Below are 23,873 nucleotides of genomic sequence, written 5' to 3' on the forward strand. Positions count from 1 at the left end.
TGAGTCTTTAGCAGCTACGTGGAAAACAGTTCCCTACCAAACAGTGTTGGATGTGAAGAATGAGACAGAAATTGACCTTGTTGTTCTTATTAGGTCCTTGGTATTCCAAGGTTCATTTGTTTTTGCAGCAAAGTCTGCTCTATCCTGACTAATACAGCACCTGACTACTCCACAAGGAGGGACTGCACCCTGGAATTTCCTAAAAACATACATTTTATTATAAAGACATATTTAACTTTCTATCCATATCACTTCATTTCTACATATGATATTATATTCCTAACATGGAGCATTGTTTTCAAAATGAATACATGTATCTGACTTTCAAGCCCTGGGCTTTTATCTGCTACACTTTGCTTTTTGTTTTCTAGTCATGGTTATTTTGTGTATTGAGTGGCTGTATTTATGATAAATCTTTCTTTAAAAATCAAGTTCCTAGACTTTTCTACCAAATCTAGTCTTTTGTTGTTCTGCCATTTTAAAAGTGTCAAAAACCTCAGTTTCAATCTACAGCTTGTCATAACATTAACCAACTCCGCAAGCATGCCTTTGGAGTAGGTATAGTTAAAATATTAAATAATAGCCTGTATAATTACACCCTTGGGAACTGTCCCATATCTCAACCACCAGGTGGCAATTTCATCACATTATACGTCCCATTAGGTAAGCAATGGCCTAAATGGTGTGAAAAGATGATTTTTTTTCCTCTGCAAGTTTGTGCTTTAAGGAAAGGCTGACAGATACCAGAGCTCAGGACCATGGGTAAAGACATATGGAAGACACCCTTCCCTGGAAAGTGAGACGTTATTGTTTCCTCTGTGTCTGTGCTTGTTCTGATTGTACTGCAGGTAGGTTCATACCCAAAAGGAATGATGTGAAGAATAATTTCAGGGAACCACAGACATTCTCTGTCACCCAACTATTAGAAGTCAAATTCTTTCTTTGGAAACCATAGACCCTAGACTAACCTTTTTCCTTTAACTAAGATTTTGAGTTTGGGATTCAACATTTTCATTGCTTTTCTGCCCCTAACAAATATCCATTCAGTGGCCCAGAATTTTAGTGTCCCAGAGTCATTTGGAATGTGGGGTCCCACCCCCAAGGTTTCTATTCAGGATGCATTGTGTAGAGCCTGGTAATTTACATTCCTACTGAGACCCTGGTAATGTTGATGCTATTTATTCAATGAACACAGTTTGAGAACCATTACTTGACTATCTGCCAAACTCTAGGATAAATCCTGGAGATAACAATAGTGAAGACAACATAGTTGCTACCTGACAGAACCCCATGCCAATTGCAAAAAGATTACAATACCTCAACCTTTTAAAGAATTTCACTTTTCCTATTTACAAGTGAGAATAGTATCATCTATCTCACAGGTCTTTTATAAGAAAATTATACAAAAATAATATATGCAAAGATTTTGCCCAGTATTTTCAAAATAGAGAGCCCCCAATATATGATAGCTCACAATATCTGAGCACCCTTAGAAGGAGGATAGACAGATAAACAGGCAAGTATAATGCAGTGATAGAAGGGCTAATGTCTCATCCAGCTCCAGCTTTTAGCTGAAATAATCACACATCAGGAAGCTCTCTCCAATAATCCCTCCTCCCCTGCTTACCAAGGGCAGATAAAGAAAAGGGATTACCATCTGTTTAATATTAGTAGTTGTATTATTCAGTATTCTTTCAGATATTCAGATTCTTTCACATTGGCTCGTGGAACCGAAAAGTCTGGAAGCAGAAATGACTTAGGGTTCTGAATCCAGATATTCCCTTGATATCTCTCTTTGTACCCCCCCAGCTCCTGTTTCCTTCTTTTTTCCCATTGTCACAAAATTTCACCCTGTTTTCTTCTGTGTGGTCTTGATTTTCATACAGGCTCTCTATAAAATATGAGCTCAATGACTATGGATGAAGCTTACTTGGATCAGGTACCCATCTGTAATGGGTTGAGTGGTGACACCCAAAAAATATGTCTACCCAGAATTTGTGTCATCTTATTTTGAAAAAAGGTCTTTGTGATGTAATTAAGTTAATGATCTGTACATAAGATCATCTTGGATTAACTGGGTGGATCCTAACTCCAATGACAAATGTCCTTAATGAGATACAGAAAGGAGGAAGACACATAGAAGAAATGGTGTGAAATGGAGACAGAAATTAGAGTGTTATGTCTGCAAACCAAGGAACACCCGGATTCCCAGCCACCACCACAAGGTAGGAGAAAAGCATAAAACAGAATTTTCTTTAGAGCCTCTAAAAGGAACAAATCCTACTGACACCTTAATGTTGGCCTTCGAGCTGTGAGAGAATACATTTCTGTTTAAGAGTGTATATTCTCATAATTCTGTAACAATTAATTTCTTTTTCTGTTGTTATGTGGTGACTTTTATGGAAGTCCAAGAAAACTAATATGCCATCATTTGGACCAATTCCTAAAATTTCTGGCCAGGCAGGTCTCAGTCTTTTGCTTAAACCTTCCAGCTCAGGGCATAAAAATCATTGTTACTGTCAGCCTCATCAGAAGCGTACACAATGGGGTGGGGCATTTCCCCATGAGACACGGTGGTGATGATGATGATGATGACGGTGCTAACTCTCAGTGAATGCTTATTATATTTCAGACACTGTTAAATATGTATGTACTGCTGCAGTCGATTTATAGAACAACTTGGAAAGTAGGTATTTTCAGCCCCATTTTGCTGATGAGTAAACTAAGAATCAGAGATTAAATAACGTATACCAGAGTAATGATGAAACTATTTGAAATCTGTTTTCTCTGACTTTGAAACCCATGTGTTGATAACCAGGATAAATGTCTCCTGCCATTTTCATCCCTCAGTTTAGGTATACAACAAATAAGCATTTCTAGGATTAGAACCTCAGTGTGTCTGACCTCCTTGTCTTCACTCTTTGGTAAGGCAACTTGGCAGCCCTCATGGGCTTCCAAACTTGATAGGAAGCAGTGTTCAGAATACTAAATCCTACCTTAAAACAATTACTGGAATTCAATTTAGTAATGTCTCCCTTAGTGATATTGCAAGCTTCCCAGGGAGGATGTTAAGATCACAGCCCCCTCTCAAGCACTTTTATTTTGATGAAGTCCTGAGTAATGCCTGGGGCCCTTCACCCTTCTAGGAAGAGCCTTGGGTTCTAAAGTGTGTGCTCTTTTTACAACACCATACCACTATGTGTGAAAGAATGTAAAGGACACTACTTTAATTCTTTAATAGAGGGGGTTGAGCATGCCTAGCAAAGCAGCATACCATATGGGCAAGCAGCATAGCCTCATAATTTAAAGTAAGACCATGGAATCAGACTGCCTATATGCAGCTGACTTCACTTATTAGCCTTATGATGTTTAGCTTCCCCATTTGCATAATGGTGAGAATAATAGTAATAATAGGAAAGTTGTTATGAGAATTAAAGCATTGGCGTATTTAAAGCATTTAGAACTCTGCCTGGCATACAGTGTTATACATGCTTATAAAATAAAATTCATTTAAATAAACTTAAAGCATATGCATTTCAAAAATAGAGATGGCCCATCCTATCACAATTGAAAACAGTACTGCTTATTTTTAAATGGCTGGAGAATTATGCCAAGGTGAAATTTTAACACTTGGGATGGATTGGGTTGAATAGGTTCATTTACGATCTTTTCTTTTTTTGAAAGTTATCAAAGCCTGTGTCCTGACCTCTTGGTACTTATGCAAGATATTTTTCCATTTGCCTATCATATAACATTCTTCACTCTTCTAGGGGTCTGAGTGAGTTAGCAGGCTCCCTTGCCTTCTGGCTTCTGATTTGGTTGAACCATCTTCAGATTATAAAAGCAGGAGACAGTATGATCAGAATTTTTCTCCCCTGGCTCACATTTTCTCTTGGTTTGGCCCACACTTTGTAAATAGCTGTTTATGAATCCTTCCTCATTTACCCGGTTTGCATGAACCATCTATTTTCTTACAGGACTCTACCACAGCCCTACAGCAGAGATGTCCGCTCATTACTCACTCCTCATAATTAAGTCCTACAATGCCAAGATTGCTCCCATAGAGGAGTTATTTAAATTACAGGTCCACCAGCTTAAGTGAAGTAATCCCAAAGTCAAAATGGATTTTCTTATCTTTACCACTTAGAAAACAAGTTGGTGCAAAAGTTATTCCCTCTGCACAACCAAGGTAGAGAGCCCACACTTTGCGTATTATGGCCAGAAACCTCAGAACATTTGAGGTGGTCTTTGCCCGTCATGCTCCCCTTGGTCCTACTCACTTAAACACTTAAATACACATAAACAGACATAGAATGAAAAGTCAAATATCACATTCCCCACCTCTAAGTACACATTTTTGAGCCAGTGAAAGAAAAACATAATTCCAAAGGGCAAACAAAGCTTAAGATAATACCTCTATGAGATATAATACTGCACGTTAGTAAACTGTGAACCTACATAAACCATATGATCAATCATATTAACTCTCTTCCCTTGGAGAAAAGAAAGAACTCATAAAATGAATATTCTAAGTGTAGGGAAGGATAGCACAATATGGACACCAATATATTATGCTATGGAGTAATCATGAACTCACTGAACTCTAACATGAGGAGGAGGATATTGAATATCATCTACTCCAGAATTTAATACCCTTTCTTTACATGCAGAACACCAGTATTTGACAAGATATTAACTCATTATTTTCAGAATAGAGTTGCACAAACAAGTCAGAGAAACACTAAATTAAGCAGAGCTAAGTACATGTTCTTATTAAGAGAATTCTCAGACTTTTTACTATGTTGACATGCATTATAAATTTCCAAGATGAAGCTACACTGTATATTCACTACCTCCTCACTTTGTCTCATAACGCACAGTTCTAGTCCAATTGCTCATTTCACAGGTGAGAAAACTAAAGTAGAGAGAGCTTAAGTTAGCCTGGATAACACTGAAATGGCAACAGAGTCTGAAAGCTTCTGGCTTTGATCCTAGTGGTGACTTCAGCCATTTTTATGCTTCTTTGGGATTTTATGTCTGTATATATTCATATAAATATATGTGTATGCATGCATATAATTATGTATACATTCATGCATTTACATACACATATGTATTTGAAGAGAAGTAGAGAAATTACTCTGTCAAACTCCATTATCCAAACTAAAGAAAATAAAGTTTTAAGGTCTACCTAACATTAACTAAGGTGCTCCATTCTGCTAACAAATACACACCCTGTCATCTTTCTTTTGCAGACTAAGGTTTGGAAAACACATGTGATTCCCCCAAGGTCATTTGTTGGTAAATGGCAAAATAAGAATTTAGATAGAAAGATCAGAGGCTGCTTTTCGTAAGGCTTCATACCAGAATAAACCCATGACTATACGGCTTCTTTCCCATGACAGTGCCATGCAGGGACTCATGTTCATGGCACCTTTTAGTTAACCAAAGTGGGAAAGGCCAGTGTGCAAGAGTCTCTGACATTACAACAAATGGAATTTAAGAAAAAATGAAAAAGTATAAGGAGAAAAATCTCAGGAAGCCATTCAAAAACAACCTCTAAGGGAAATTGGGACAAAGAGAGAGCAAAGATGATTGCTTGGCACAAAGTAATAATGGTGATTGCTAACATTTATTGAATGCTTATTATTTTCCAGGTACTGTTAGAAGTGCTTTAGGATTGTTACCTCATTAAATTTCACAACCATGGTATGAGATACATGCTATTATTCTTCCCATTTTGCATACAAGAAGCTGAGGTTCCATGAAATTAATTAACTTGTTTAATTAATATTTAGAAAAAAATATTTCATTTGATCTGTATTCTCAGGCACATTTCCAGAGAAGTCAGCGTTTCATGCTGCCAAGAGAATTGGCAGTTCTAAGAGACATTTCTAAAAGACCTGCTGGGCTGGAGATAATTGAAGCCAGACTCTGCACCCTCATCCTTTTTCTTAGCTGCACTACATTTAGCTAGCTGGAGAACAATTATCTTAGTCCCTGTCTTTTCCGTGCTCTAAAATGTCATGCTAAAGACTAACCATCCATCAGTTAGCCTTATGGTATTTCATTAGTAACTCAGTTTTATTCACATGCAAGAACTGAAAGAGCCCACTAACCTGGGGACAAGTGTATGTTGAATTTGAAAGATTTAGGGGCTATCTGAACTAGTGATCCAGGGACTAACCTAGGTGATGGTAGCTCATTCCCATCCTCTTCTCACCTAACCTCAGGAGGTATGTGATGACCTTCTGACTGCTAGAAAAGAAATTGAGGGTGCCCAGTTCAGCAAGTCCCGAGCTATAATAAGATCTGTGGTCACTACTAAAATGTGTGTTGAAAACAAGAGTCAACATGATGTATAAGAAGGAACATGCAAGCTCTAACATGTTATTACATGGCCTACACTGTATATTATATTTAAATTCTCATGGGCTTGCTATGTTCATGATTATACAGATTCCTTATTTCAAACTTCTATTTATTCTCCAGGACCTGGGTCATGGTTTGGTCATCTGCATTAGATCAGTGGAGATTTAAAAAAAAAAAAGAATATGTGACATGAAATTTAACTTGACAAAAATTTTCTAAGCATGTACCCATGTTGTTCATTGTATTCAGCCCAGTGACACAATGATAAGAATGAAGTGGGTCCCTATACTCAGAGCACCCAAAGCTAGTAGGAGGAAACTACAATTTTTAGTTTAGTTTTTTCTTTTAATGAAAAATTTAAATTTTCATAAAATGACATATACTGACATAAAGTGTAGGTCTGCTGTTTTAACAAATGCATATATGTATGTCATCCAAAGCTCTATCATGATATCAAAAGTTTTCCCTTGTCTGTCACTAGCAGTCCCTGCCTGCTGTCCCCACTGTTCTAATTTCATTCACCAGAGATTAATTTCACTTATATCCTTGCATGTAAAATGCCATTATTCTCTAGTTGCTTCAAAATTTCCTATTTATTCTTGTTTTTCAGCAGTTTGATTATGATGATTTTGTGTTTGCTATTTTGTTATTGCCCACAGGTCCCCAAAGCTCTGTTCATTTTTTAAAATCTTATTTTCTCTGTCTTTAGATTAGTCTCCTATTGAGTTAACTCTAAATTCACTGATGACTTTTCCTATCATCTCTATTCTGTCAATGAACGTATCTAGGGAATTTTAATTTTGGTATTTTATTTTTCAGTCGTATGATTTTCATTTACTTCTATTTCTCTGCTGAGATTTCCCATGTTTCCTTTTATTATTAGCTTATTTTCCTTTACTTCACTGATAGAATTATAATAACTGCTTTAAAATCTTTGCTCATTTCCACATCTGAATTATCTCATGGTTGATCTCAGCTGACTTCCTTTTGTTTAAGAATGGTTCTTGAGGTGTCTGGTTGGCTCAGTCAGTTGAGCATCTGACTTTGACTCATATCACAATCTCACAGTTTGTGAGTTCAAGCTCCACCTTGGACTCTGTGCTGACAGCTTGGAGCCTAGAGCCTGATTCAGATTCTGTTTCTCCCTCTATCTCTGACCCTTCCTTGTTCATGTTCTCTCTCTCTCAAAAATAAATAAACGTTTTTAAAATAAGAAGGGTTCTCCACATATTCAAATAATTTTGTATTGTATCTCAGAAAGTGTAGTTACAATGCCATAGAGATTCCAGATCTTATCATGTTCATCAAAAAAATATTGACATCTTAGTTTTTATAGGCAATTAACATGACTGCACCCAATGTGCAAACTCTCTTTTGGGTAGCAGCTCAATTTCAGTTCAGTCTTTTATCAGTAGCTATAAAGATTTGAGTCTTCTCTGACCTTGCATGGATCAGCAGGTAAGCCAGACACTTCAATTATATTTTTATATAGAATTTGAGGCTCCCTTTCTCTGGTTCTCTCCATCACAACAGCCCCTTCTCTTTCTCATGACTTAAGGGCCTCCACATATGTACTCTGCTCTTCAGGGCACCTTCAGGTTTTTCTGAGTGATGAGCACCCTATGTAGTGCTGACATTGGCCTATTCTCGGATAAAAGCTATTATGACAGGAAACTCCTGTGACTCTATACCCTTCTAACAACTTTTAAGTTCTTCCATCACATTATGACTGCTTTTACCACTGTTTTCTTGTATCTTGTCAGAAATTTAAGGAGGGTTGGTAAAACAGAAGTCCTAGCAATGCAAACTTGAAATTTGCATAAGCAATTGATATGTGTTTTGTTATGAAAAGGGAAAGTATAAGAAATAAACCAGAATACTTGGGAGATTAGGACATGTAACATAAGCTAGGGGGCCCAACAGACCCTTCCTTAAGAAGCATCATGTAAGCTGGAGTTGCAAAAATGTACAGGAATTAGCTAAAGTAAGGTAAACTTGACATTAGAAAGAGAATTTCAGATTTAAAAAAAAATAATGATAATAATCCTCTGGGCAAGTCTTATTGGTGTAGGAGATAGCACTAAATTTTTGTCACAGAAGATTCATTGCTTATGGAATATAAAGTTTGAGGTTTGGAGTATAAATTCAGCTGTCTTTGGTTTAAGAGAAGTATATCTATAAAGTTTTTAAACCTCTTCATATCTATAAAAAATGTAACAGCTTATTCTCAGAGAAATGATAATGAAAATACATAGTTTCATAAGCAAATTAAGCTGACACTTTTGTGTATATTAGAAATAGATTTTTTAAATCATTTGCAGCATAAATGCTTTAAAAAGCAAAAAGTTATAAAAATTCAAGGTTCTATCATCAACTTATTTATATTTTTATAATTCAGGTAAGGTAAATATATACATCAAAGGTAATATTACTGAAGCTGTTGATACAGTAGAAGTTACTCAGTGTCAGAGTATGAAAACAGACCTGTCATTTTCTGACTAGACATTTAAAAATGACAGTGTCTCAGCTGTGGTGTCATATCAACAGCAATGGTACAAAGTCATAAGTGAATACTTATTACCTGCTGATTTATTTTTGGCTTGATTCTTTCAGGTTCTCTTTGCTCTGTGTACCTTATTAATAACAAATTCTTTACAAATTAGAACCTAATTCTAGCTGCACCAGATTTAACAAAGTATGGGATATATCAGTGTTCCCTTTCTCCTGTAGATGTTGAGTGGCCAAGGAGCTCATCATTTAAAAATGTTTTTACAATAGGTACCAAATAATTAACTAACAGTTGTCTGTAAGAACACTAATAGCCCTCAACATTTGAACTCTCATAAAAGAATAGAATGATTGACTATGGCTCAAAGGACAGTGAGTGGCATTATCCATTATTGTGGTGCTTAGCAGTAAACCTGGAGAAAGAATGACCTTCAGCAAAATAGTTCTTTATTACTAAAAAAAAAAAAAAAAAAAAAAAAAGACTATACTGAACAATGTCATCCTAAGTCATAGAAACCAATATCTACTACAATTGAAAAGTAATGAAGTATTTATACATTTGACACATAATCAAGTGGAAGGAAATATCAGTGCCTTCTGGCACACTAATACTCTTCTTCTGTTTGCTACTATAAATGCATCACGTATCTGTTTGGGTTGTAGGTCCACTCTGATACTAAGCATTGCTTACTAATGACATTAACAAATATCTGGAGATTCTTTTATGAGGGAGAGGGGCATGTGTATTTTTGTAAGAAGAATGGATGGGCTGTCAAGGAAAGCATTCATTTTAAGAAAAGACAAAGTCTGGCAGGCAAGAGAAAAAGCAAAATTGAGGATAGAATATTGTCTTTCAACCATGCAACTCTCAAAGACTATTCCTTCCAACACTATGAGAGAAGGTTGAGAGCAATATAGCCTAAAATATTTATGTCTATTTGCAAAATGCAGGATGAGACAGCCTACATGCTTCCAGCACACCGGGACAATATCATCAGAGATATTGATCTGTAATTCTCCTTTTTTGTGGGGTCTCTGTCTGGTTTGGGAATCAAGGTAATGTTGGCTTTATTGAATGAGTCCCAACGCATTTCTTCCGTTTCTATGTTTTGGAACAGCTTGAGAAGGATGGGTATTAACTCTGCTTTAAATGTCTGGTAGAATTCCCCTCGAAAGCCATCTGGCCCAGGACTCTTATTTGTTGGGAGATTTTTGATAACTGGTTCAATTTCCAGCAGGAGGTGTTTTTTGGAAAGTGTTAATTGCTCTCTATTATTGTGACTTTGGTTACTTTATCTCCCTACTCCCTCAACATCCATGATGAACATGGATGCAAAACTTCTCAACAAGATACTAGCAAATCTAATTCAACAGCATATAAAAAGAATTATTCACCATGCTCAAGTGGGATTCATTTCTGGGCTGCAGGGCTGGTTCAATATTCACAAATCAATCAATGTGATACATCACATTAATAAAAGAAAAAATAAGAACCATATGATCTTGTCAATAGATGCAGAAAAGACATTTGACAAAATTGGAATTTGACAAAGCAGGAAGGAGTATCCAATAGAAAAAAGACAGTCTCTTTAACAAATGGTGCTCGCAGAACTGGACAGCAACATGCAGAAGAATGAAACTGGATCAGTTTCTTAAACCATACACAAAAATAAATTCAAAATGGATGAAAGACCTAAATATGAAACAGGAAACCACCAAACCCTAGAGGAGAAAGCAGGCAACAAACTCTTTGACCTCAGCCACAGAAATTTCTTGCTTGACACATCTTCAAAGGCAAGAGAATTAAAAACAAAAATGAACTATTGGAACCTCTTCAAGATAAAAAGCTTTTGAACTGCAAAGGAAACAATCAACAAAATTGAAAGGCAAATGACAGAATGGGAAAAGATATTTGCAATTGACATGTGGGATAAAGGGTTAGTATCCAAAATCTATAAAGAACTTGCCAAACTCAACACCTGAAAAACAAATAATCCAGTCAATAAGTGGGCAGAAGACATGAATAGACATTTTTCCAAAGAAAATGTCCAGGTGGCCATCAGACACATGAAAAGATGCTCAGCGTCACTCATCATCAGGGAAAAACAAATCAAACCCACTCTGAGATATCACCTCACACTGGTCAGAGTGGCCAAAATGAGCAACTCAGGAAACTACAGATGCTGGTTAGTATGTAAAAAAATGGGAGCCCTCTTGCACTGTTGGTGGGAATGCAACCTGGTGCAGCTGCTCTGGGAAACAGTGTGGCGGTTCCTCAAAAAATTAAAAATAGAACTACTTAACCTATGACCCAGCAATAGCACTACCAAGAATTTATTCAAGGGAGACAAGAGTGCTGATGCATAGGGGCACATGTACCCCAATATTTATAGCAGCTCTTTCAACAATAGCCAAATTATGGAAAGAGCCTAAATGTCCATCAACTGCTGAATAGATAAAGAATATGTTTATATGTACAATGGAAAACTACTTGGCAATGAGAAAGAATGAAATCCTGCCAATTGCAGATGTGGATGGGACTGGAAGGTATTATGCTAAGTGAAGTAAGTCACCCAGAGAAGGACAGATATCATGTTTTCACTCATATGTGAATTTGAGAAACTTAACAGAAGACCATGGGCGAAAGGAAGGGGAAAAATAATTACAAACGGAGAGGAAAGGAAGAAAACCATAGAAGACTCTTAAATACAGAGAACAAACAGGGTGAATGGGGGTGGAAGAGAGGGGAAAATAAGTGATGGGCATTGAGGAGGGCACTTGTTGGGATGAGTACTGGGTGTTGTATATAAGCAATGTGTCACGGGAATCTACTCCCAAAACCAAGAACACAGTTTACACATTGTATGTTAGCCAATTTGACATTAAATTGTATGAAACAAAAAAATAAAATATTTTTTAAAAGATTTGTAAAAAAAAAAAAAAAAAAGTCAAATGCCCAAAGTAAGGAATCAGCAAAGTTTCAGAAAATACCAAGCCAGTATTCTGAAACATTGGATTGACACTAAGAAAAGGCAGCTGGAAAACTTATAAATATTTACTATAAAATGACTGTACCTATTTTTCATTTCTATATGATTTTAATATTAACATTTATATATCAGTTTATAGTACACCATGTGTTTGTGCATCAATGATTTCATATGATTCTTAGAATATTTGCAGTTCAGGCAGGTGCCTGTTAGAGAAGCAGTATACAGAATGGAGTCAGAATGTCTAGTTGAAAACCTGATTGTATCACTTATGTCTGCATGAACCTGACTGGATCCAGATGGTCCCCCAATGGGTTCAACTTACAATATTTCTTTTTTTTTAATGTTTTATTTATTTTTGATACAGAGAGAGGCAGATCATGAGAGGGGGAGGGGCAGAGAGAGAGGGAGACACAGAATCTAAAGCAGGCTCCAGGCTCTGAGCTAGCTGTCTGCACAGAGCCTGACGCGGGGCTCGAACCCACAAACATGAGATCTGACCTGAGCCGAAGCCGGCCGCTCAACCGACTGAGCCACCCAGGCGCCCCTCAACTTACAATATTTCAACTTTATGATGGGGCCAAAGCAATACACATTCACTAAGAAACTATACTTTGAATTTTAAATCCAGGCTAATGATAGGCAGTATCTTCTTCTCTCATGAGAAGAAGGCAAGGGCAGTGACCCAAAGGCACCCAGGCAGCCATGTACCCAGGAAGCCATGAAGTCAACCAGGGTAAACAGCCAGTACACACACAACCGTTCTGTACCCACACAACCATGCTGTACTTTGACTTCAGTACCGTGTTCGATAAGTCACATGAGGTAGTCAACACTTTTTTATCAAATAAACTTTGTGTTAGACAGTTTTGCCCAAGTGTAGGCTAACATAAGTGTGTTTAAGGTACATTTAAGGTGGGCTAGGTTAAGCCATGATGTTTGGTAGATTAGGTGCATGAAACACATTTTTAATATTTTTTCCATAATATTTTATTGAAAAATTGTTTTCCATACAACACCCGGTGCTCTTCCCCTTAAGTGCCCTCCACCATCACCACCATCTCTTTTTCCCCCCTTCCCCTTCCCTCTCAACCCTCAGTTCATTCTCAGCATTCAATAGTCTCTCAAGTTTTGCATCCCTCTCTCTCCCCAACTCTCTCTCCCTCCTCCGCTCCCCTTGGTTCTCCATTAGGTCTCTCTTGTTTTCCTGCTAGACCTATGAGTGCAAACATATGGTTTCTAATATTTCTAATTTACAATGGGCTTCTCAGGATAGAACCCCATCATAAGTGGAGGCAGTTCTGTTACGTCATCTCTTTGGGAGTTGCTTTCTTCATCTATAAAATGGGATCATAAAAAATAGCACTTACCTCTCTTGTTTGGAACATAAATAGGTCTGTTAATGCATATGAAATATCTGGCACATAAAAAACACCTACACCATGACAGGCTACATTTATCGATTAATTTAATACTCACAATAAAGTAGATACTATTATTCATGTTTTACAGGTCAGAAAACAAGGTACACAGCAAACAAGGTTTATAACTTGCCTAATAGCATATATTCTTTCAGAGTGTTGCATCTTTCATTCTTTTTTCTTCTTATTAGAACTATCCCCTTGTTCACAGATAAAGAAACCAAGCTTATAAAAAAAAACCTGCCCCTATCATTTGATTAGAAAATGATACAACCTGACCTTAGATTCATCTTCTTTGCCCTATTCATATGATGAACAAAAGAGATCATAGAATCACATGACAATATTATAAGATACATAAGAACTCTCTACTTTTGCACAAATTTATTGGAATGTTAATATAAATACGATTTGTACAAAATAGAGTTTTTAAAATAAGATGGAAGCCTATTAGAATAATAAAATAAAATGAAAGACTATTAGAAAACAGGCTGACTAATATGAAGCCCTTTAATACACCCCGAATTAAGTCATTTCAAATCAAGGTCCATAGAGTAGCTAAATAATTCAGTTGTTTAATGATAGTTCTTAAACATGAGTTTATGTTATGGGCAATTGTCCAAATTTTTCTCTCTCAAAAAACAATCTCTTAACTGGATAAATAGTAACCAGACAATCAAGGAATAAACAGGCATTAGTGCAGAAACTGTTTTGGGCCCACCCCCATACAAATCACTGCAGAATACCAGCACAGAAATGCAAATGGAACAAAAACACCAGCGATGATCTAGTATCAACCTACCTCTGACACAAAATCCACATTCATTATACAAATATGGCATAAACATACAATTATAAAATAGAGAGTACCTCAAAGCCTAATATGAGAATCGAGTGGTAAAGGTTCTCAGGCTTTCCTTAAAGATGTTCTAACCCTTTCTGATTTGTTTTATTTTGTTTTTTTTTAATTTTTGCCTTTACTTAACTCCTACTCTGTGTTTTGAATTATTTATAAACTATATTTTGTGAAAATAAGAGTTCGCATGGAGATTTGAGCTGTCAGTTGTCTTGCCCTTGTCACCATTACTACCAGTGGCTTGCAAGAACCAAAGAGTGGGTGTTCTTCCCCGCTACTGTGTAGTAGAAATCCCAGTTCCTCATACCAATGAAGGGTGATTTTTGCCATAAATTCATCACTTCTTTCTTTCTTCACTGGTCCATTAGTATTACACTTGAAGAAATCAAGTGTTAATCACACCTGCATGTTCAGTGGATAAATTCTTTACTATATCCTAATGGAAGTATTTCTTCCTGGGATTGGAATCTCTATTAGAACAAGGCTTAAGAAGTAGGATGATAAGCACAAATTTCTTATATCAAATAGGTCCTTGTGAGTTATGGTAAAATGGACCAGGTCTATTTCCATTCTGGTTCCTGTTTTCTTGAAGACACAGTACTATTCATTGATTCAGCTCATGTACTGCACTTTGGAAGTCAGAATCCCCAAATCACAAGATGTTACTTTGGACCTGGAATGGTAGCCAATACTTAACAGGCAATCCATCATCATCATTTTATTGGGCCAGTTCTGGGTGATGGTGTCCAGGACAGCTAACATATCCTCTTTTTTTTTTTTTTTGCCATCAAATGGGTTCTTCAATCAAGGCAATTCTCTGTGCCCTCTGAAAACACATCAGCAGAGGAACTGGAGGTAGTGAAGGCAAACACAAATCTAGAAGTTGTACAACCTCTGGAAAGAAAGAGCTTCTGTCATCTCTAAGAAACAGAAACATGGAGATGTGGAAAATGTATCCACTGCCCACTGTCTCTAAGGACACTAACTCCTCCATGCCTCTGGATTGGGCACTGAGCTATGCATGTAAATGCACAAGGTCTCCAAACCTCTGCATCAGCAGGAGAGAAGAGATGTACAGCATGAGTTGCATGGAGCATGTCAGGTTGGATCTGCATGTGTCAATGAGAGCCCACAGACTTCTGGTTGCTTTAGCAGCAGCTGGAGTAAGACAAAGGTGAGGCCAAAATGATCTCAGGAAGCATATAATATAAGGCTTCCTTTTTAAACAATGCTCTAACTTTTAAAATTATAGTTATCCATCACACAGTTATAGGACTCATGAACATAGGCATCCAAGAGTAATAACAAGTATTTGCATAAACATTTCCTATTGCCAGACATCCTAAAGGTTTACATATGACAAGTCATTTACATTCATCATCAACCTATAAGAGAAGATAATCATACAAATGAGGAAACTGAGGCACAGAGTAGTTACGTAAATTAGTTAAGGAGACAATACTAGTAATACTAGTCAGGACTTGAACTCAGACGCTTTGCTGCCAAAAAGGTAAATGGTTCTTCAATCACTTTAAAATAAGGGAAGAAATAAACATGTAGGCAGCCAGAGGCTGGGGCTCGTTTGGAGGTGGGGTGGTCCTGGGGGTGAGGAGGGATGTGAAAGATTTCATCCTATGCCTCATGGGGCTAATCATCTGGAAGTGACTATAGCACATGGCCCATGGTACTGGAGCCCTTGAACTAGTCTGTTGAGACCTGTTAGAGAGTTAGGTAAATGCCCCCTAAGTACTACCTCCTAAATACTACAACCCATAATGCCAAGAGCAGGAGTTCTTAAACATTTTGTGTCATGATCCCTTTGTCTTTCTGGTGTCAGAGTAATATTTTTAAATGCTTAAAATGCAACTGATTATTACAAATGAAAGCAAATTAGTTAACAACATTTTTTAATGTTTTATTTTTTTTCCATGATATTTTATTGTCAAATTGTTTTCCATACAACACCCAGTGCTCTTCCCCCCAAGTGCCCTCCACCATCACCACCACCTCTTTATTTTTTGAGAGAGAGAGAGAGAGTGTGAGTGGAGGAGGGGCAGAGAGCGGGAGAGAATCCCAAGCAGGCTCTGCACTGCCATGCACTGTGCATGCACTAAAAACTAAGATCTTGCTGGACTAACTACCACCATTTCAAAAATATCTTTGAAGTATACACAATAATTTATATAGGAAGTATTTTTGGTACAAAGTTACAAATACTGCTAAAATTACTATGCTTTGTGGCTTACCTTCAGAAGAAAATGCTAAAGGTCACCTAGAAGTTAGTGAACACAAAGGTGTAAGTTTTCCCATTCAAATTAATCAAGCCCCTGAATTCTTTGATACACACTTTGCAGCTTCATGGAACCCCGAAAGAGAGACAGGAACATGGAAACCCGAGTGGAGGAATAATGGGGAATTATTTCACTTCTTAAAACACATTTCAATCACCTCATGTTACTTCACCCATCTCCTGGATACCCCCCTTGGTTCTGCACTCATGTAATTCTAGGTAAGCTGGGGGGGGGGGCATTGTAGAAACTAGACAGACATTAAAAATGGACATAAATATCATGTGTGATTCTGACATTTAGCAACTTCTTATGACAAATTATGCCTAAACTATATAACTAAAGAGCATCTATTTGTTTTATACCTACTATTGCATAAACAATGTTGGTATTCAGGTGCTCCCTAAATTTATTTAGTGGAAAAGTTCAGAAAAGTTTTCCCAAAAAAATTTTCTATCTCTTTTTCTCTTTTAATTCTTCATGAAACCTATCTTACAATAGGAAGAGTTTAAAAAATAAAAACATTAAAATACATGTTTTTTCAAGAGCCACAAAGGTAGCAGAAAGGGAAGTTTTCAGAAAATGAGATGTTAATGTTAAATTACTGCATTTCATGTACATTTTTGAACTGCCAAAGTAGACCTACTCACATTCACCTGTCAATACAGAAATAAGTGTGTAGTTGATCTGTATTCACCGATAAAAACTGAAAGACCTAAAGATGAATATTAAATACTTTGGTATTAGCTGTCATTCAAAGCATACAAAGGCTTACTCTTTCCATGGGAGTAACAGAGAGAAGTTGACACGGATATAGAGTAGGAATCAGAAACCTTAGTCCTGAAGGCTAAGCAGTTCATCCAAACAACCAGTAAATCTATGGAGCTTGCACAAAACAATGATTTTAATATTTGGTGTTTGAAGTCTTGACATTGCAAGAAATTAGTAATGATCTCAGTAACTAGAAAGTAATCAGTTTTATCATTGTAATGACTAGTATAAAATTAAGTTATAAAATGACTTTAATAAATCAATGAGGAATGAGCAAAGTCTAAAAGAGTATTGTGAAATTGTGTTTTCATTAACTTGCCAGGGGATCCAGCCTACCAATAAGAGATTATCACAGAACTATTATTCAAGGTCATTCCTTTAGAAGAAAAGTTATAGAAACTTTCTGTGATGGAAGACCTTCTAATAACTTCAGTTTATTCCCTCTAATAGACCCTACATTAAGGAGTATTGACTGACAAAATACTAGACCCTTCCAACAAGATCCAAAGCTAAATTATTACATGCATCACAGGTATTCAAAACTACAAACAGTTGCTAAATTTATTTTTCTTATTGAAAATCTGCTATGTGACAAGTACTATGCCAAGCGCTGGGACTATAGTAGTGAACAAAATAGACACCATCCCAGACTTCTGGAGCCAGGGTATCAGGCACATAACCATTGTAAAGTGGGATGCATGATATGATAGAAAAAATCCAGTTAGCTGTGGGAGCACAAAGAAGAGACACAGAGCCCAGTGTAGGGTATCCAGGAGCTGCACAGAATGGGCGAGAACAGGTAAGATGGACGGGGAGGAAGGTGGATACAGAAAACGTATTCTAAGAAGGGTTCTGCTCCTGAGCACTTGTGGGATTAGAGGGATCCTGATGCTTTCAGAGAACCCAAAGTCAGGAGTGGCTGGAACGTAGGAGAGGAGAGGAAAATGAACAAGGTGAGACTGGGCAGGCACACAGGGGTCACACCACAAACCACCTTGTTGGCCATGGTTGAATTGAATTGTGTACCTCCCAAAAGGCATGATGACGCCCTAATCCCCAGTATCTGTGAATATAACCTTATTTGGAAATAGGATCTTGCAGGTGTAGGTCCTAATCTGATGTAATTGGGTTCTCTCTCTCTCTCTCTCTCTCTCTCTCTCTCTCTCTCTTATATTTTATTTTTAAGCAGTCTTTTCACCCAGCATGGGTGTCAGACTCACAACCTTGAGATAAAGAGTCATATGCTCCACCAACTGAGCCAGCCAGCGCCCTTGTAATGGCTTTTCATGTAAGAGGAGAATGCCATGTGAAAGCACAGAGACCCACGTAGGGGAGACTGCCATGTGAAGACAGAGGTACGGAGGCTGCAGGTCTACTGCCACATACCAGGGAAAGTCAGGAGGGATCAGAAGCCAAAAGAAGCAAGAAAAGATCCCCATTTCCCTAGGAGGCCTTTAGAAGACCTTGACTTCAGGCTTTAAGCTCCAAAACAATACATTTCTTTCATTTTTAAGCCCCCCAAGTTTGTAGTCATTATTTTGCTTTGGCAACCCCCAGGAAACAGATACCTTAAGAATTCAGACTCTTCCTCTGGCCAGAGGAATGCCGCTGACAAGATTTGATTCGGGGAGCAATCTTATCAATTTTCAGCTTAAAAGGATGACTCTGACTACACTAGAAAATACAGACTGGCAGGAGAGCAAGACTAGTTGAAGAGAAACTGGAGGCTGTAGCAGTAAAACTGGAAGTTATGCTGCCAGGAATCACACCCAATTATATCCCATTAGAGTTGTTCTAGCAAAAACACTATGGCTTCTGCTGCTTGGAAGCAATTCTATGACTCAAATGATGCTCCAAACTGGAAGGCAAGACTCTAGGACTTGCCACCATGCTCACCCAAAGACTGAGTCTGCACAAGCTATTTCCTCATGTTGCCCTTTTGCAGGGATGGGGGAAATCTCCTGTAATGCAACTTGGCAATAAAGAAAGTTGTTACAATAAACTCTAGCTTCCATTTTGGTATGACAGTATTGTGGTGTGAGAATTTTTCAGGTCCAAGAAGAGACTTCAAAAAAATTTTTGAATAGCCACACCTGGTAATGCTCAGTAAATGGAATGATCAAACCATAGTTCTTAAACTAGAAATCTCAGATTCACATTTATTTAATCCTTCTCTTATCTCCATATCCAAGTACTCTACAAATTATGTTGATTTTCAAGCTTACTGTCTCTAGGCAGATCATATTTTTGTCTCCTCCACCCCGCCACCAATTTCAATGTAATTGGGTACTACTGCCTGTTGTGTCACTTCTGAGACTGATTCTCCTGCACCTTGCAAGTGTGAGATAACTAAAACCCTCTAACTAATACCCTCTTCTTAAACCAGTCAGAGAAGATTCTGTTGTTTACAGTCAGGAATCCTGACTTCTATATTAAAAAGAAAAAGAAAACTAGAAGATGATCAGGTTAAGTGAAAAGGGACAGAGAGATAATAAGTTGTCACAATGTTATGTCTGTAAACAAAGAGGATTTGTACTTTCCTGGGTTGTATGTAATGAACCCAGAAAAGTGAAATATCTTGACACCATTTTAATGCAACCACAACTCATTTTCTCATCCAAATTAGCCTTTGACAGTAAGTTTATCACCAAACAAATGCATGAAATGTGTACTATTTTGTGTGTTTCTTTGTGTGTATGAACCAGTAAGGATAAAATTGTACAATTTGTAGGTATAAGGGATAAAATATCCCTTAACACATTTCATCAGAATTCCTCAATGGATGGGACCTGCGATTTTTCTATGAACTTATTTTTCTATCCAAGCCATTTGGGGTGGAAAGTGAGAGCCTATGGATATTAGTTACCAGAAAGAAAAGATTGCTAAACTGATCTGTATCCAAAATGAGCTGAGGAGTTGGAAATTAATGTGCTAATTGGAAAGCCTATGAGAGAGGAAGGGTTAAGAGAAGGGAGGAGAAAACTAAGGGAGGGGAGATACAAGAGGGAGAAGCAACCTTTTGAGAGGGTAGAGTCCACATTGGTAGATATCGCTACAAGATAGTAAAAGACTGATGCCTTTTTTGCAATTTTTAATTTGTTAACATGCCATAGTATAACTTTTGCTAGAATTTGCCATTCTAACAAAGTCTATTACACACACAGAGCCTTGAGTGAGTTTTGTTTTTGTGGTAATCAAGAAAGTAACTGAGTGTCCTATATGACTCGACATGGTAGAGAACATAATATCTACGCAATTGTTCATATAAGTAACTACTTCTTAGAAATAGGTGAGATAAAGAGGTCCTTGGAGAGCTGGTCCCTGACTACTTACCTGAAGTCACACTCCTGGTCTTTCACAAGCCTCCAGCTACACTAGTCTGGTCTCTGCTTTTTAAATAATTTGAGCCATGTCTGAGCTTATAGCTTTTGTATTTTCCCATCATCTACTGGGAATATCATTTTCTCTATTCTTTTCATGTCTACTCATCTTCTGAGTTTTTGCTTAAATCTTTATTCCTTAAGAAAACATTTAGAGCAGTTTCTCCCCAATATACTCATGTAGAACAATATATGTTTTCTTTCATTGTATTTACCTTGTGGGATCTCTTTGAGGTTTAAAGGAGATAATTCTAGAAGGTTCAAACTACATGATAGATAGTCCAAATTTTGTAACTGCTATTATTAACATTAGCATAATCAAAATTGATCTCACTTTAGCTGTTGGCTTCATATCTTCTAAAGAGAAATAATCCAGCCGGCATGCACATGTAACTCAAGATGCCACCTCCTTTAATTCCTGAAACTGCTCTATCTCTAGAAAGACTTGAGGGTCAACAACTGGGATAAGAGAGATGCAGCACTGAAAGAATTTGGGCATTGAAAGCCTATTTTTACTCACACAAAGAATCAAATGTATCCAAGATTCCTCATTCTAATTCACCATAGTGCTTTTACAAAATTCTTTGGTAATGGCAATTTGGAAACATGAGTCCCGTCTTTTGGAAATGGAGCCTAGCACTCCTTGGGCATTCACAAGAGTCTGATATTTAATGACATATGCTGAACTTAGCGAAGTGAGGAAGAAAGGGGCACACTCACTCTGATACAAGCATCACTTAACAAAAGCGTGATGCTAACAATAAACTTTCAGATGTAGTAAATTCTTTCCCAGAATACGTTCAGTAACATTGCCTTAAAGAGGTGTACCCCTGCCAATTATTTTTTCCATGGCCAGCTATTTAAAATAATTAAAACATGTTTTAATACAATGGTATACTGGTATTGTTTCAAAAAAATACAAGAAAAAAAGAAGAGTCATTCCATTTTACCATGTACTGTTCTGTAACTGGCAAATGGTAAAATGTTAATATGCAAATGTTGCTCCCAATTAATATATGTGAAGCTCTCTGAAATCCATTTGGCAGTTCTTCAAATGTGCCTCTAGAAGTTTTTCTTCTCTAAGACAGAAAACATTGAGGAGAGACTTGGTTGATGGCAGGACTGCATCATGGGAAAGCTCGACAGAAAACAACACAAAGTATTTATAACTGTTCAGTCTTCCAATCGGTCTCACAGAAGAAATACTTCTCATCAGCCTGTCAATTGTACAGATTTTGAACATAAGGCATAGAGAAAGGGTGTGGAAGGGGAAAACCTGTTCCAGATTGCCCACTTAGAGTCTCTAGCAACCATTACACATGTTGCCCATACACTGAGAAAAAGATCAAAGAATACATACTTCTTTGATTATTATAAATCACAATCATTATTGTTGGACACTGTCAGAGGTAAGGATCATTTAAAAAATATTTTTCCATGTCAATCATGGCATAAAACATTCAAAACTCCCCCATCCTCACAATCCTCAGAAAAAGTGCCATCAGTTGCATAAGATGGAAGAAAAAGAGGCTTCAAGTGTTTCCTGGCCTTGTCCCACTCCACCACCATTTCCTGCACTGACCTTCCAGTATTCAAGGAATCACAATACCCTAATTTTGTGAACTTAGAGATGTGTTCTCTCTGAAGCATTTATCAGTGAAATAGCGATTTCCTCTTTTTCCTTTCTAATTTCGTAAAACATACCAACTGAACTTTGTACAATAATCTTAAAGGAGAAGAAAAGGTAGCTTCACACTCACAAACTGGAGCCCAAACCCTCCTCCACATCATTACTCTTATTTTTAACATGTTTTGTTTATGAAGCAGGACACTGGTGCCTCTATAGGTTCTGAACATAGGACCTGAGACAGTAAAGTGCCCCCATGTTGATTCTCAGCCTCCTAAACAGGCAGACAACATCTGTAGTATCAACAGAGGTGGAAATTCTAAAATTATCTACATTTTCTTTACCACTAATTTTACAAACTTTTCAGTCCAGGCTTTATACTATATTCAGTTGAGCAGGCCAGTTGGTGATTATAAACAATGCCCAATATGTCAGGACTTAACACAAGACAGTTTATTTCTCTCTCAGATCACTGTCCTTACAGGAAGACAATGGGGTGGTGTCTGGTCCATGTAGTTATTTAGTGACCTGGGCTCCTTCCAACTAAGGGTTCTGACATCCTTTTTTCTATTTGATCATTGGATTTGGCTAGCTGGCGAAAGAAGTGAGGGATTGAGTATAGAGGATAGTTTTCTAGGGTTGCTGTAGCAAAGAACACACTCTTGGTGACTGAGAACTATACACGTTTATATTCTCTCACAGGTTTGGAAGCTAGAAGTCCAAAATCAAAGTGTTGGCAAGGCCATCGTTCCCTGAATCTTGTAGGGTAGAATTCTTCATTCTTCTTCCAGCTTCTGAAAGCCCAAATCACTCATTGGCTTGTGGCTGCACCACTTTAATAGCTGCATTCCTTGTCAAATGGTGCTCTTCTGTGCCTCTGTGCCTTCACATGGTATCTTAGTCTGTTCTGGCTGCTGTAACAAAATCCACAGACTGAGTGACTTATACACAGCAGAAATCTATTGCTCAAAGTTCTGGAGGCTGGAAGTCCATGATCAGGTGCCAGTATGGTCAGGTCCTAGTGAGGGCCCTCTTCCAGGTTGCAGGCTACCAACTTCTCATTGTATCTTCACATGGTGTTAGGGGCAAGGGATAGCTCATGGGCTTCTATAAGGGCAATAATCACATTCATTAGGGTTCCACCCCCATCACCTAAATCATCTCTTAAAGATCCCACCTCCTAATAACATCACTTGGGGTGTTAAGATTTCAACATATAAATTTGGGCCAGGTGAGGGGACTGTAAACATTCAGCCCATAGCACATGGCACTCTCTTCATCTTATCAGAACACAGTCATATTGGATTAGGGAGCCATCCTGCTCCCTTCTGACCTCATCTTAACTTAATTAATTATATTTGCAATGTCTGTATTTCTAAGTAAGATCACATTCTGAGGTACTTGGAGTTCAGACATCCACATAGCTTATTTTGAGGGGATGCAGCAGGGGCACAGGTAGACACAATTCAACCCATAGCAATAGGGAATTCTCTATGAGCCAGCCATAGAAATAGTATATTTTACCCCTAAAGACGTTTCATTGGCTAGGACTCAGTCATATAGGCCCACTGATTTGAAATTGAGTCTGAGAAATGTACTAGCATAGGGCTGGTAAATACATAGCATTGACTATGTCACTAATGGTAACTGTGCAACCCAA

Source organism: Suricata suricatta, chromosome 9 (assembly GCF_006229205.1).
Source record: "Suricata suricatta isolate VVHF042 chromosome 9, meerkat_22Aug2017_6uvM2_HiC, whole genome shotgun sequence".
NCBI classification, from domain to species: Eukaryota; Metazoa; Chordata; class Mammalia; order Carnivora; family Herpestidae; genus Suricata; species Suricata suricatta.